A 14,974-nucleotide genomic window follows, 5' to 3' on the forward strand; every position below is an offset into this window, starting at 1 on the left:
CATCCCACAGACAAGACAGTACATACCACAGCCTTTGTTACACCAGTTGTGAAGCATTGGCTGGAATGAAAAATAGCCAAATGCGGCCACTGACAGGGATCGATCCTAAACCGACTGCACATCGAGCAAGCGCTTTACCACTGGGCTACGTCCCATCCCCAGAAGCAAGAGTGAGGTCTGTAGTCTCATAGATTTATGTTTGAAATATATATCAGTATATGCTATCAAGAAATGGAGTGACCCTGAGACTAAGCAGTCCTGATTTTGTCCAACAAAAGTTAATTACTTTTTTAAAAATCACTTACAGTGTATATCTTCACTTATATCTTTATTGACTGCTTCTAGTTTTTACAATGTTCCACAAAGTTGCAAGTTATTATTTCATTATTGATTGGTTGGTACAAACTGAAGCTGATCACAAAATGTCTTCTGATTATCAACACTATCTAACCCAACTGTTGTACCAGGACTGGCTAATCAAAGACTGTTATTCTCTATCCATATATACATATACTATGTTGTTATGCTCTATCCATATATATACAATGAATATATATACAGTGGACTCTGTCTAAACCGAACTCACTTCGTACCCTCGAAACAGTCCGGTTTACAGAGAGGACCAGTTTAGGCAGAGTTCATCCAGAGTTACGGTTCTTGAATGATCAACAACTCGCGATCAACAATGACATTTGAACCCATGGATGGTTGGGAAACAGTCATACAAGCCAGACTATTTCACAGACATAAAAAATATACCTAAATGGACATTCCTGAGTTTGCTGCAATTTTTAAGATGTTATCCACCAACAGAGACTTTTTAACGATTGTAATTACATATCAAATATATTTTTCTGCATAAAATATTAGTGGCTGCATATTAAACATGTTTCTGGTCATTTTAATATATGTACTAGGTTAAATTTTATTTTATTTCCAAAAACATTATTTATTCTTATGTACGAAATTATTTAAATACAAAATCCAAATCTAACGGCCTACCGCACGCAATAAGAGTAAATTTCACACGAGTGCATGTGATTACATTTTGTATCTGATCTTGCGACGGCATCCTGATTACTCGGCAAGTGACGATCATTGTTCAACTAATTAAGCAGCCTGTTGTTCAGTCAAATCCCAATCCGGTGTAGACAGAGGTAATTAATGCATGAACGGTTCTTTCGTTCTTGATTTTTGATCCGGAGTAGACAGAGTACGGATCAGGCAGAGATTTATACCTAAGAGATAAACGGTAGCTGGACGGGGCTTTAGAAATGGACCGGTTTACGTAGAGATCCGGATTACACAGAATCCGGTTTAGACAGAGTCCACTGTATATACTTGTTTTGTATTAAATGCTCTATCCATATATCCACATGCATGCACACACTCACACATACACAACATGCACACGCGAACACAACATGCACACGCACAGATATACACAGACCCACCCAGACACACATGTAAGATGACTTACTGTTAATATGAAGGAATTTAGCAAATTATGTGATAGTACTACTTCTCATACTCAGTTAGACCAAGTGTTGCAACTACTGTTTACATCTGACAGCCACTCTCATTCTCTTTCTCTGTCAGTCTCTCCATCTTTTTCTCTGTTTCTTTCTCTCCTTCCCTCTTTCACCTCTGTTGTCCCTCTGTGTCTACCTCCCCAACTCACTCTCTACTTATCTGTCACTCCTTCAGAAGATCACTCTCATTATCTCGGTCTATCTGTATCGTTTTTCTCCCAAGTGTCAAAATTACCATATATCTTAGACACCAAACGGCTCTTGTTTATAATGTGCTGAGGTGTTAGTTAACAAGCATTCATCTTCTTCCTTCACAGCCACTGATTAAATATTCATGCAATTTTTCCAACCTAATTTCTTTTTTCAAAAACAAAAAAATTAATACACACATATATCTTGGAATCACATCAATTTCCACATTTGAACATCTATGCTCTTGATAGCCAGTTCAACAAAAGTGGTCTCACGCCAGTCTTCTTAGCAGCCAGACAAGAGATAGACTGATATAATGCAGTTGTCGTTATGGCTGTGAAAACCAGTCTACTGAGAGATGCTCTGAATATTTACAGATACAGTTTATGTGATGCGGCTAGTCCAAGCACACTGTAATGCACAAACAGTGCCAAGTCAGCTGGGACCAGCCATGAACATAACATAAAATTATATCTGGAACCAGTAAATTAAAAAAAAATTGGTTAGAATGTAACTCGATTACATTGTACATGCATACTACAATAGGCATGACCTAATGAAGCAGTGTAAACTGGATTAATAATGCAAATGTAATGTTCTGGGATTTTTTCATGAATATGCATCTTAATGCATGTAAATTTCATGAACAACTGTTGTTGTTTGCAATGTGCAACTGAAATAAAAATAATGCAGGTGTATAAATTTCATAACATGAAGTTAGATGCGAATGACGCAAAAAGTTATATGCATGGTAATTTAAAAAAAATACACCCTACTTTTTGAAACGGAATAGCCAAAAACGTATGCACGGCAGAACACTGAAATTTTGCATAAGACCAGATTATCATACAAAGTGGCCACTAACGTAAGATTAAGTACATAATGCAAGGTTACAATAATGGATACCCCCCCCCCCCCCCCCCCCCCCCGAAGCCTGGTAACATGACAGTAATGACACAACTACCAGTTAATTACAAGTTAATTAACAATGAGATGATCAATGACCAATAGAGCGTAATGAACGTGTCACCCACATCAAACAACTGGGTCATTAGTGCCGTCCGGTAATCCACGTCACTCGTGATTAATTACCGGCCGAATTAATCTGTAATTATAAGTCATTTTCACTGTTCAGTACGTCCAAAACTAGACCGGTGGTTACAACTGCATGTACATTTAACCACAGTGTTATGTATGAGATAAAGACACAAATCGTAATATTTTATGTGTTTTAGGATGTGGACATATTGCATGTCCATAGTATGTACTATACCTATAATAGCCAGTAAAATGCACATTATAAAACTATATATGCACTTGATAACCACAACCCATGGTTAAATCAGCCCTATGGGAAAATACAATCCTGGTAATACATGTATATTTATCACACGGTAAACAAGGCTTACACTGGAATGGACTTTGGTTTAGCAAACTTTCAGATATAAGAGTATTTTTTGGAAAATTATTAAAATATGCATTACGGAATATTTGATTAGCCAAAGACTAAATGTTGTAGCCACTTTGCATAAAAATTAGAAGTTTTATAATTTGGCAATGGGCATGTGATAAAACCAGCCACTCATGTCCCAAATACAGTAAATGACAATCTTAGGATAAAACTGTAAGTACTTTTTCAAAGCTGAATGATTGTATTACACTATCATTCTCCAGGGAACATTTGGGTTTTTTAATTTTGACAAGAAAGAAAGAAAGAAATGTTTTATTTAATGACGCACTCAACACATTTTATTTATGGTTATATGGCATCAGACATATGGTTATGGACCACACAGATATTGAGAGAGGAAACCTGCTGTCACCACTTAATGGGCTACTCTTTTCGATTAGCAGCAAGGGATCTTTTATATGCATCATCCCACAGACAGGGTAGTACATACCACAGCCTTTGATATACCAGTCGTGGTGCACTGGCAATTTTGACAAGAGCCAGTTGGTGATCAGTTGAAAATTGTGTAACAACTACTATTTAATGTTTTAGAATTGTGTAGCGATCTCTGAAATTTGCATAGCGAACAAAATGTCTTTTAAAAAATGAAACCAATTAAAGACAGCTTAAAGCTTTCAAGAAGTACCCCCTAAGTTGCTCACACAAGGCAGTGAAAAAACTATTTTTCTGAAACAGAAATATATTTTTGGACATACTGTTTGCCATCTGGTGTTGCTGAAAAACATACATAAACTATTTAATAGCTAAACATGTTTTTAAAATCAAGCATAATTTAATTTTGTAAACGCGTTTAAACATATTTTTGGATTGGGAAAACATGTTTTTCACTGACATATGATGCATTCAGCTTTAGACATATCTTATACAGATATACAATTTAAAATTTGTCATTTATGTATTCCACAGATATTCAGAACAAAAATCCAGATGTCTGTTGTACGAGGCGACTTGGTACTAGAAAGGAATTGAAAGAAAAGCAAAGGAATGTATTACACAGTGTGGGTGTGGCTATCTGGTATATAGATGATGATTATTTCTACACATGGTCCACAGCAGAGAGGAAACCTGCAGCTGCCACAAAGGCTATGGACATATTCTAAGAAAGTGAAAAGCAATGTTATCAACACTGGAGATTCTGATAAACTGATGTGTCTGTGAGCAAGAGAAGACAAAGATGAGCATGCAACAGAAGTATGGTGGTGGATGTAAACGTGTTCACACAAGCACAAGAAGTCACTGTGTAAGCACAGTAAGACAAACTGTATACTGTAAATGAAATACTTTGTAAACAAATGAAGTAAACAAGGTGGGTATAGTTACTGTAAATGAAATACTTTGTAAACAAATGAAGTAAAAAAGGTAGTTATAGTTACTGTAAATGAAATACTTTGTAAATAAATGAAGTAGGTATAGTTCAAGGTCATTATAGGTACAATGCAAGAAGTAAATATAGGTAAGTGCATTGCAAGTAACTGTTGAAGAGGCACTGTAAGTAGAATGTAAGAAGTAAGCAAATATATATATATATATATATATATATATATATATATATATATCTATATAACAGTGTTCGAAATAATGCCATGTCCGTTTGTCCCCACAAGTAAAAATCTATTTGGACAAGCAAAATGTGTAAAAATTTTCAGTACAGTTTAATTTTTAGCTATCACAATCATCTTCCTGATACTTGAATAAAATAAACCATGTATTTGGACAAGTTGAAAATATTGGCAGACAAGTCGATTTCTACATGTATTTGTCCGGTGGACTAGTAAAACAATTTTGCTTATTTCAATCACTGTTTTATGTAAGCACATGACAACAAATCCACTAGTCCTTGGTCCAGGCTTGTGAATTTTTTATTTGGGCTAGTGACTTTCTCAAACATTTATTGAACACAGCAGTGTTATGTAAAACGAGTAAAGTACATAATAAGTACATTTATTACCCATATGGTTAAAAATATCTTGGTACATATCAAAGTGATACGTCCCACTAGAACGCCAAGTAGGACGTAACACTTTTGACGTCACAAGATGATGTCATCAATTGGTGCACAACCTTACAGGAACGTCAATGAAACGAGATGAGTGATATAAATTAAGATAGATTATGGGTAATAAATAGGATATTAAACTCGCTACCATTCCGTATCATGTTTATGTCCTTCACGAAATAATTTTCATTGTCATTTGCTAAAGCTCGTGACAACTGAAAATTATTTCAATCGGGACATAAACATGATACAAAATGGAGGCTTGTTTAATATCCTATAAGTATTTCTCAGGTCATTAAGAAATTTAAAATAGACTATCAAAAGTAAACTGTTTGAACTGGATGGAAGTACACAATGAGTACATGCATTGTAAATAATGTATTTTTCAGGTAGGCAAGTTGTTTAAAATAATTACCGCAGGTATATTTAAGAACATAGTACAATGTAAGTACATTAAGTACATGTCTTCTTTGGTCAGGTAGCTAAGAAATTTAAAACAGATTATCAGAAGTACAAAATATATGTAAGTGAGTGAATTCCTTGTGTAGTTCAAAACATCTTTTAAATATGACTACCATACATTCATGTACCTGTGTATACTGTCTTTTCTCATGTACTGTTAATTGCTCAATAACAGAACCTGCTCAGTAAACATGTCACTATACTGTATAGTACAGAAGTGGGACGTAGCCCAGTGGTAAAGCACTTGCTTGATGCACAGTCAGTTTGGGATCGATCCCCTTCGGTTAGCCCATTGGGTTATTTCTCGTTCCAGCCTGTGCACCACGAATGGTATATCAAAAGCCGTGGTATGTGCTATCCTGTCTATAGAATGGTGCATATAAAAGATCCCTTGCTACTAATGGAAAAATGTAGCGGGTTTCCTTTCTAAGACTATATGTAAAAATTACCAAATGTTTGACATCCAATAGCCAATGATTAGTGGTGTCATTAAACAAAACAAACTTTACTGTACATGTAAGCTATATAATGGCCTTCATTTGGAAAAAACAAAACTAACCTAACATGTACATGTTTGGCAGCATTCAGGATTCAGTTTGAAACTTCCTGTTGCCGTCCACAATGTATGATGTTATTATTCTGAATAATAAGGAAGTAACATCAACAGTCCAATTTGATATGCACATGAAGAATCCCTATATGACCTGTCAGTTGTAGATATTAACAACAGATGTCAGCGAAAATGTGCTGGGTTTTTTAATAAATCTGATAGGACAACATGAGTACAATGTAGTATACAAACAATCAGTATCTAGAGAGGCTAGTCAAATTACAAACCCACTGAATGCCACCAGTGTACCAGTACTTGTTTGTAAACAACAGGATTTACTAACAATGTTTTCATCAAAGTTGTTTGGCAGTTTGTAGGCCCTCAAGTCAGATTAAGGTCATGGCCAGTTAAAGAGTGTCCTGAGTTTGCTTTTTTTTGAAATATGGTTTTCACTAATAAAGCCTATTTGACTACAAGAGGGCGGGATGTAGCCCAGTGGTAAAGCAGTTGCTTGATACACGGTCGGTTTAGAATCGATCCCCGTCGATGGACCCATTAGGTTATTTCTCGTTCAAGCCAGTGCACTACTAAATACAAATTATTGCTTTTGAGTTAAAGCGGTAATTTTTGTTTTTTATATTTGTTACTAAAGTTACTGGTTTAAAATATGCTAAAAATTGCCATAGGTCAGTATTTTACCTGTGGCAAAACATTTTAAAATTAACTAATTTTAAAGTTTGAGTCCTGGTACTACCATTATGAACCATGAACACTTTGTATGTTCAGATACTGATATTCTAAACAAGAAATTGTGTATGGTATAAATTTACCAAATGTTTGTCAGACAATAACCTAGGATTAATAAATTAACGTGCTCTAATGGTGGTGTTAAACAAAACACATTTTTAAACCATTCTCTGATTGGGTTTTTTCCCTGTCCCAATCAGTGTCCTACAACTGGTATATCAAAGGTTGTGGTATGTGCTGTCCTGTCTCTGGGAAAGTGCATATAAATGAAAAATGAAGCAGGTTTTCTTTGAAACTGTGTACCAGAATTAGTAAATGTTTGCCAATGATTAATACATCAATATGCTCTAACAGCATGGTTAACAAAACAAACTTTAGACATTTAATAGCCACACATTATGTAACACTCTGGGGTTCATTAAATGAAACATTTTTCTTTACATTCAGATGCCACTTTAATTTTATGATAGCATGTGCGGGGTAAGTTTTGAAATCCTGACAGCTCTATCTAAAGTGCCCGAGGGTTGAAATCTCTTCTGGTGTATCTCATGGCATGACAGCACAGCTATAAGAATCACCATAACAACATATCTTGAAGCATCACCATAACAAAGCTAAACAGCTGTTTCCACATGTCATGAGTTTCAAAGGAGAAGAAAACAAATAATTTACATTCCTCCACTTCTGTACCAGACACATCTGATGCGTAGGTTAAGTTGAATAAATTAAACTTTAAAGTTTGTTGTATTTAATGACACAACTAGAGCACATTCAGTTAACCTGAAATTTACTTATCTGTGATGCATAAGGGACGGTCCATAAATGTCAATGGTTTTCATAATCCTAACAATGTTAGGATTGGGTTTGACCCCCCCCCCCCCCCCCCCCTAATCCAAACATAAAAACATTGATATAATGTGTACGAAACATTGACCTTCGATGGACCGATGTTTTACCTGAAAAGTAATCCGAACATGGCTTTTACCCCCTCTCCCGCTTCCGAACATTGTTCGGATTGTGAAGCACATCAATATTTATGGACCGTCCCTAAGGTAGCTTACAAGAGCTAGGGCCGTAAATAGCATTTAGCTGGAAAAGGCATCTAAAATTATTTGAAAACATTTTTTTTTTTTTTAAGAAATAGAATACTACATGCATGTCTGTTAGATACCATTTATCTTACAACTTGTTACTTAAAAACTTTTCCAACTCACTTTTGCTGGTTAAATACATTTCAAAACAACTTGTTAGATAAATGGTATCAAGTGGTGTTCCCTATAAATAGTGGCTTCCAAAAAGAAAGGAACATAGCTACATATAATTGCAATGTGCAGTAGACTGACTTTCTTCACCCGTGGCCAATTTAACATTTTAACAAACTGTAGATTAAAGTTTGTTTTGTTTAACAACACCACTAGAGCACAGTGATTTATTAATCATCGGCCATTGGATGTCAAACATTTGGTAATTTTGACATTTAGTCTTAGAGAGGAAATCTGCTACATTTTCCCATTAGTAGCAAGAGATCTTTTATATGCACCATCCCACAGACAAGATAGCACATAACACCACCTTTATATATACCAGTCGTGGTGCAGTGACTGGAATGAGAAATATCCCAATGGACCCACCAATCGGGATTAATCTCAGACTGACTATGCATCAAGCGAGTGATTTACCTCTAAGCTAAGTCCCGCCCCAAAGTGTAAATGTCATTTAATATGTAGGGAACATTTTGTTTTAAAACTTTGGATTAGCAACAGTTGATGATCAGTTGAAAACGAGTAGAAACTACCATTTAATATTTTAGAATTTAGTAGCAATCTCTGAAATTTGCGTCCTGACATTGAACAAAATGTTCCTTATAAGTTATATGTATGTACCATATACTGTGAAATCCTACGGACTATCAAAATATAATTATAAAGTTTCATTATGACAATAAGCACAATCAACAGCACAACACCATAGAGCACATTGATTAATTAATCATTGGCTATTGGATGTCAAACATTTGGTAATTCTGACACATCATCAGAGAAACCCAGCCACATTTTTTCTAATGCAGCAAACAATCTTTTATATGCACTTTCCCACAGACAGGAAAACACATACCACGACCTATGACCAGTTGTGGTGCATTGCTTCTAAAAACAAACATGCATATTGCACTTAAAGGCATATTGTCACAGACCACTGACCTATTTAATGGTCTAACAAAGTATTACCTGAACAAAATTAATTTGGTTTGTCTCTTCATAACCACCATACTTCATTTATTAATGACATTTTGTAAAAATAATTGAATTATGGCAATGGTCCATAATTCAAAAACTAAAATTGCCGAGAGGGATGACATGGATTTCACTCCACCATGGTTCAATTAAGGTGATGCGATAGCTAGATTTGGTTTCGAACAATTAATGTAATTTTTATTTATTATCCATTTTTTGAGAAATATGGTCCTTAAATCCGTGACAGTATGCCTTTAAGTATTGAAATATATATCTAGAAGTAAATTTACATATATACTCTAAATCACAGTACATTTAATACATCCACTTAAAATGCTTTAAATGAAAGGTGATCAGTAAAATCCAATGCTACTGGGTAAATATTTAATGATTCTGGGTATTTAAATGTTAGCAGCTTCAATTACCTCAGAAACTGCAGGCACTGGAAGGAATTCAAATTGTCCTGTCCATGTATATGATTCAGTGCATTGGTAACCTGCTTTGATGGTATCCAGGGATTTTGTCTGGAGATGCTATTTCTGAAGGCCTGTTCACCCATTGTTGCAGATTTTAATTATGTCATATCCATTATTTGTTGGTGAGGCTGTATAACACAGCTTCTAAAGACCATTCCCCAGGGACAATTTTATCAGTTGATGGGCTATAAACCATTTTTATAGCTATCCACATTGACTCTATTGGTCTATGCACACACTCTATATAAGTAGCTTTGGCTAGACAAAACAAATGTCTTGCATAATTAATACTAATTTAGTTCCAGAAAGCAAAGTTGGTCAATACTAGAATAGATCACTTGTGTCTTAAAACGTGCAAAGTGACAAATAGGCCAATTAAATACATTTTTATGAGCACAAAGTGAGCTGTTTTTACTGAGATGGTTAGACAGAGCAATACCTGAAAAAGTTTGTTTTGTTTAACGACACCACTACAGCACATTGATTTATCAATCATCAAGTATTGGATGTCAAATATTTGGTAATTTTGACATATAGTCATAGAAAGGAAACCCACTACATTTTTTCCATTAGTAGCCAGGGATCTTTTACATGCTCCATTCTACAGACAGGATAGCACATACCATAGCCGTTGATATGCCAGTTGTGGTGTACTGGCTGGGATGAGAAATAGCCCAATGGGTCCCCCGGCAGGGATCGATCCCAGACTGACCGTGCATCAAGAGAGTGCTTTGCCACTGGCCTACGTCCCGTCCCCTGAGCAACACCTGGGAATGAAAGTATAGAAGGCCCCTAAATTGTCCCATGAGGGTCCAGGGGCCTAATTCACTAAACTCTCGCAACTTTGTGATCTCGCAGTGCAATGCTAAAAGACTTGCAAAGAGGATGCTTTGTTGTCTAGCAGAGCCTAAGAGACCTTTGTGAATTAGACCCCTGGTCAGCATCATGTTTGGCTGGTGGAGTGTGAGCAATCACTCACTTTAAAACTCAAGACCTGATTTGAAATGACCACATTTCTTTGGTAGGTGATAAGCTTACTGAGCTTGTTAAAAAAACACAGCAGTAATACTAGAAATAAGTAGAATTTTTCACTAGTCCACTGCACAAAGACATTAAAAGATATACATATCTGTCAATAATTTTACCCGTCCAAAAGCATTTATGATTACTTAAAATGAAACAATGTTTAATTTCTTTACTTATCGATCAGGGGCCTAATTCACAAAGGTCTGTTAGGCTCTGCTAGACAACAAAGCATCCTGCGAGAGTTTAGTGAATTAGGCCCCAGATAACCATTGATGTGCAGTTTGTTTATTCAGATTTTAATTTGTCAAGACAAATGGGCAAGTACTTATTTTGGACACTATCTATAGTTAAATTAAATGTTCTGGTGCTTCACAAGAAACGTTCATGCATGTTAGTTTGAACTTGCCTAGAGAGTATGCTTTAATGGAAGGTGATGTGCATCAGAGGCCTTAATTAAAGGATGACTGAACTCTGCGGCATTTCAGTACTGGTTTTAACTGTGGATCACTCATTGAGTATTGCATTTGGAATGACCATCATCATCGTAACATTAACATTTAGATTACTCTGGGGTCATCCATAAAGTATGTATATACCCTAAGAGGGAAAGGATTCTGCAAATATGTACAGGGGAGGGGTTTTCATTGACAGAGTAGACATGGTAATCTCTAAGTTATATCCAGTGTATATTTCAGAATACTGGGAAAGGGGTAATGTTCAAATGTACAAAAGGTTTACATGGGGGTGGAATGGGGGGAAGAGTGTTAAAAATCCCACATTTTGAGGGTTCATACTTTATGTCTAGTCGTAAACACATGAATATACAAAGAGATGACCTAGCCACGATCAAGTTCTGGTGGACACCAGTTAAAGGCAGATTGATAAACACTTGAGAACACTGCTCAACCGGTCAGCTCCATGTATTAGTTAACTCCACAGTGTTGCCCGCTCATGCATTTTGTCCTGAGACTAGCAAATCAATAGTGATCGAAGACACACTTCGTAAAATTTATTCATACATCTTATTACCTATCCATTAAGCAAATACTGCAAGGCGAGGACAAAAGGTACATGGATGTAGTGACACTAATCGCCAATCCATGCTGGAATATCACTCTTACTTTTATCTCATTTCAACTCAACTTGGCCTCTGAATCCAGGTTTATTGATTGCAGAATACCATTGTTTCTTTGGTTCTCCTCACTTCCGATCTGGATGTAATGTAAGAAGTTTACCGAATAGTCTACATGTAAAACTACAGACAGGTACAACATGTACATGGGGTGTACTCTCCTGTCTGTGAAGAGGTTCTTATAACATCATTTCTTTTGGTGAGGCACCTACTGCCTGTCTGCCAATCAAATTAATTTACTGAATAAATATTGTTTAAAAAAAAACCCCACACCCCCAAAAGCTCACCATGTAGATATAATATACATGTATCAGTACTCGGAATTAACAATAATTATACTTTGTGGTTGTAGCCAAGAAAATAGAAAATTTGTCAAGCTGCAAAGAAAAGCCATGACGTTTCTATCAACAGTAAATGAAAGGAATATTTGTTAACAACATTTAAGCACATTTTAAACAACAGAGACTAACCTATGGTTATTTCGACTCTTTAGTTGAAAAAGAAATAAAACTTGCTATATCCCACCAAATAAGCAGTAAGGGATCTTTGCCACAATCAGAACTGTACATACCATGGCAATGGCTACACCAGTCCAGTGATAGAAATAAGCAGAATTTTTCACTAGTCCACTGGTCAAACACATCTAGAAATCGACTTTTACGACAATATTTTCATTTGTCCAAATAAATAGTTTGTCTTATTCAAGTACAAGGACGATGTTTTTCACTGCTCAAAATGAAACTTCATTGAACATTTTTACTTGTCAACCGGACAACCACCAAGGTACATTTTGTTTGTCCGAACAAATGCTTATTTCGAACACTGCAGTAATAAGGGCATTAGTTGAGATTGGAGAAATCCAGAGTCCATTAATTGGCAGACTTTAGCGTTTAAGGGCAGCTATTACTTTGGATACCCATCACTCCCCTGAGACTAGTCCAAGAAGAGTCATTTTTAGCTTCTATTAGCCTGTGAATATTGTATCAATATGGTAATATCTTAAATGGATCCCCATAATTTAAATTGTGTGTGTATGTGTGTGTGTGTGTGTGTGTGTGTGTGTGTGTAATAATTACACTAATTTTTTTTTTTAAAGCAAGGTTTGATCCATTAACTACTACTACTGAATTAAATTCTACCAACAGATGCTTACACCAAATGAAATTATACCCCTATTTCTAGACCTTTAATAATAGATGTGTCCTGCTGTGGAATGAAAATTAACACCTACATGTGTGTAACAAATCACCCAATAAGCAGTATGACTATTTCATGTGCAGCCATGTTTAACTGATGACCAATGATAAGTGACGTAACAGTTAGACAACTGGTGGAGGTATGATGTTATCAGGCAAATGGCTGCCACATACAAACAGTCCCATGTGGGGAATCTTCAGGGGTTAATCATTTACAGTGGCAGACACTAGGGAGATTCAGATGGTTGGGGATAGTAGCCAGGACAGTGTCATACTTGCTGATATCTTAATCAGGAGTGACATCTTCCTACATATCAAAGGATACATGCATACATGTAATGGGAATCACCATTTTATAATATATTGACAATCAAAACAAAGTGTACTGAAACATGTTTATATGAAAATGCACATTTAACCAGCAGTGCTATTTGTGAACTGTGATGTACATATTTGATGGTAATTTTTTTATGTCTACAGTGTTCGTATTTCACCAAATGATTATACTTTTGAAATGAAACACATGCAAACTTGTGTTTTGTGTTGTTTTTGCCATTTCTATAAAACTGATGGTATACTTTTTTTTGATGGTCAGTATACTTTTGTAGATGTTGCAAGGTCAGTTAAATATTAAATGTTACAATACACCACTGGGGTATATTCTTCCAATATCATACATATTATATACATGTGTAACTAATGATTTCATTTTATTATAAACATTGATATTCATATATAAAAAAATATCTTTTGACTAAATGAAACTTGTTTAATGTCTACATGTAATACAATTTATCTTATCATTCCAGAACTGGCTCCAACCTAGAGATAACACTACCAGACTGACTGAAGGTGTAAGCCACTTCGACCATTCTCCATAACTGGTATGGAGCTGGTACATAATTCAGACACAAATCAATAGCCCTGGTATGTGCTGTCCTGGTTGTCAAAGAGTACATATAAAGGATCCTAGCTGCTAATCCTAAGTTGAAGCAATACAATACAAAACAATACAATACAATCTTTATTGTAACCTTTGTATGTATACATTAGAAAAGGGAAAGGTTTCCCATTAAAAGCAATGTAAGGACATCGAGTTTTAGTTTTTTTCTTGGGGTTGGACGTAGCCCAGTGGTGAAGCACTCACCTGATGCATGGTCGATCTAGGATTGATTCCCATCAGTGGGCCCATAGAGCTATTTCTCATTGCAGCCAGTGCACCATGACTGGTATATCAAAGGCCGTGGTACATGCTATCCTGTCTATGGGATGGTGCATGGATAAAAGATCCCTTGCTACTAATGAAAAAAGTAGTGTTTCCTCTATGATTATATGACAGAATTACCAAGTGTTTGACATCTAATAGCCAATTATAAAATCAATGTGCTTTAGTGGGGTTGTTAAACATAACAAACTTTATCTTTTTGTTTTTTTCTCACACTATAACCTATCCTAGGAAGGTAACTCAGGTACATGCCTAGGACAACACATCTGAACCTTCAGAAACAACTTTCATACACATACACACACATACATACATGTATACTCATTGCTGTAGAGATTTATTGTGGTACAATATATCAATATGCTAAAATGTAATGTAGAAAATGGTCAACATGACATGAGTACAATGTAAACATTTTAGACTGAACTTACAAATACTTCATTGTCAGGTTGTATTTTATAACTCGACTTCTAAACCCATTAGCCTCATTACCACTGTCTGTATACATTGTACTGTCAGTCACCAAACAGGGATGTGACAACCATAGAAAAGGGACGTGACAACCATAGAAAAGTAAAAATTTAAAAATTCTTTTTAAAACTGAAAACTGTATATAAAATTAAAACCAATTAATTTACTTATTAAAAACTATTTCATGCTAAAATAGCTGAAAAAACATTCATGGCAACATCATCCAATATGAATATATTTCTAATACATTAGACAAAAATTCAG

At 35.6% G+C, this 14,974-nt stretch overlaps 1 protein-coding gene and 1 long non-coding RNA gene across 5 annotated transcripts in view; one reads left to right on the forward strand and one right to left on the reverse strand.

The window, feature by feature from the left end:
• LOC121382268 overlaps positions 1-14,104 on the forward strand; it is an 88,236-nt gene extending 74,132 nt beyond the window's left edge. Inside the window, exons 2-3 of the long non-coding RNA XR_005959139.1 lie at positions 4,102-4,501; positions 13,824-14,104. This is a non-coding gene — a long non-coding RNA (uncharacterized LOC121382268). The remainder of the gene's footprint in view (positions 1-4,101; positions 4,502-13,823) is intronic.
• LOC121382266 (involucrin-like) overlaps positions 1-14,974 on the reverse strand; it is a 145,872-nt gene that overhangs the window by 114,136 nt on the left and 16,762 nt on the right. Inside the window, exon 1 of one of the 4 annotated variants that reach the window (XM_041511830.1) lies at positions 1,922-1,940. The exons of the other annotated variants lie outside the window; for them this stretch is intronic. The gene's annotated coding sequence lies outside the window, so the exon portion shown is untranslated. Of the gene's footprint in view, positions 1-1,921; positions 1,941-14,974 lie in introns of those variants that run through there. 4 annotated transcript variants of the gene reach the window in all.

This window comes from Gigantopelta aegis, chromosome 9 (assembly GCF_016097555.1).
Source record: "Gigantopelta aegis isolate Gae_Host chromosome 9, Gae_host_genome, whole genome shotgun sequence".
In the NCBI taxonomy this organism is placed as follows: Eukaryota; Metazoa; Mollusca; class Gastropoda; order Neomphalida; family Peltospiridae; genus Gigantopelta; species Gigantopelta aegis.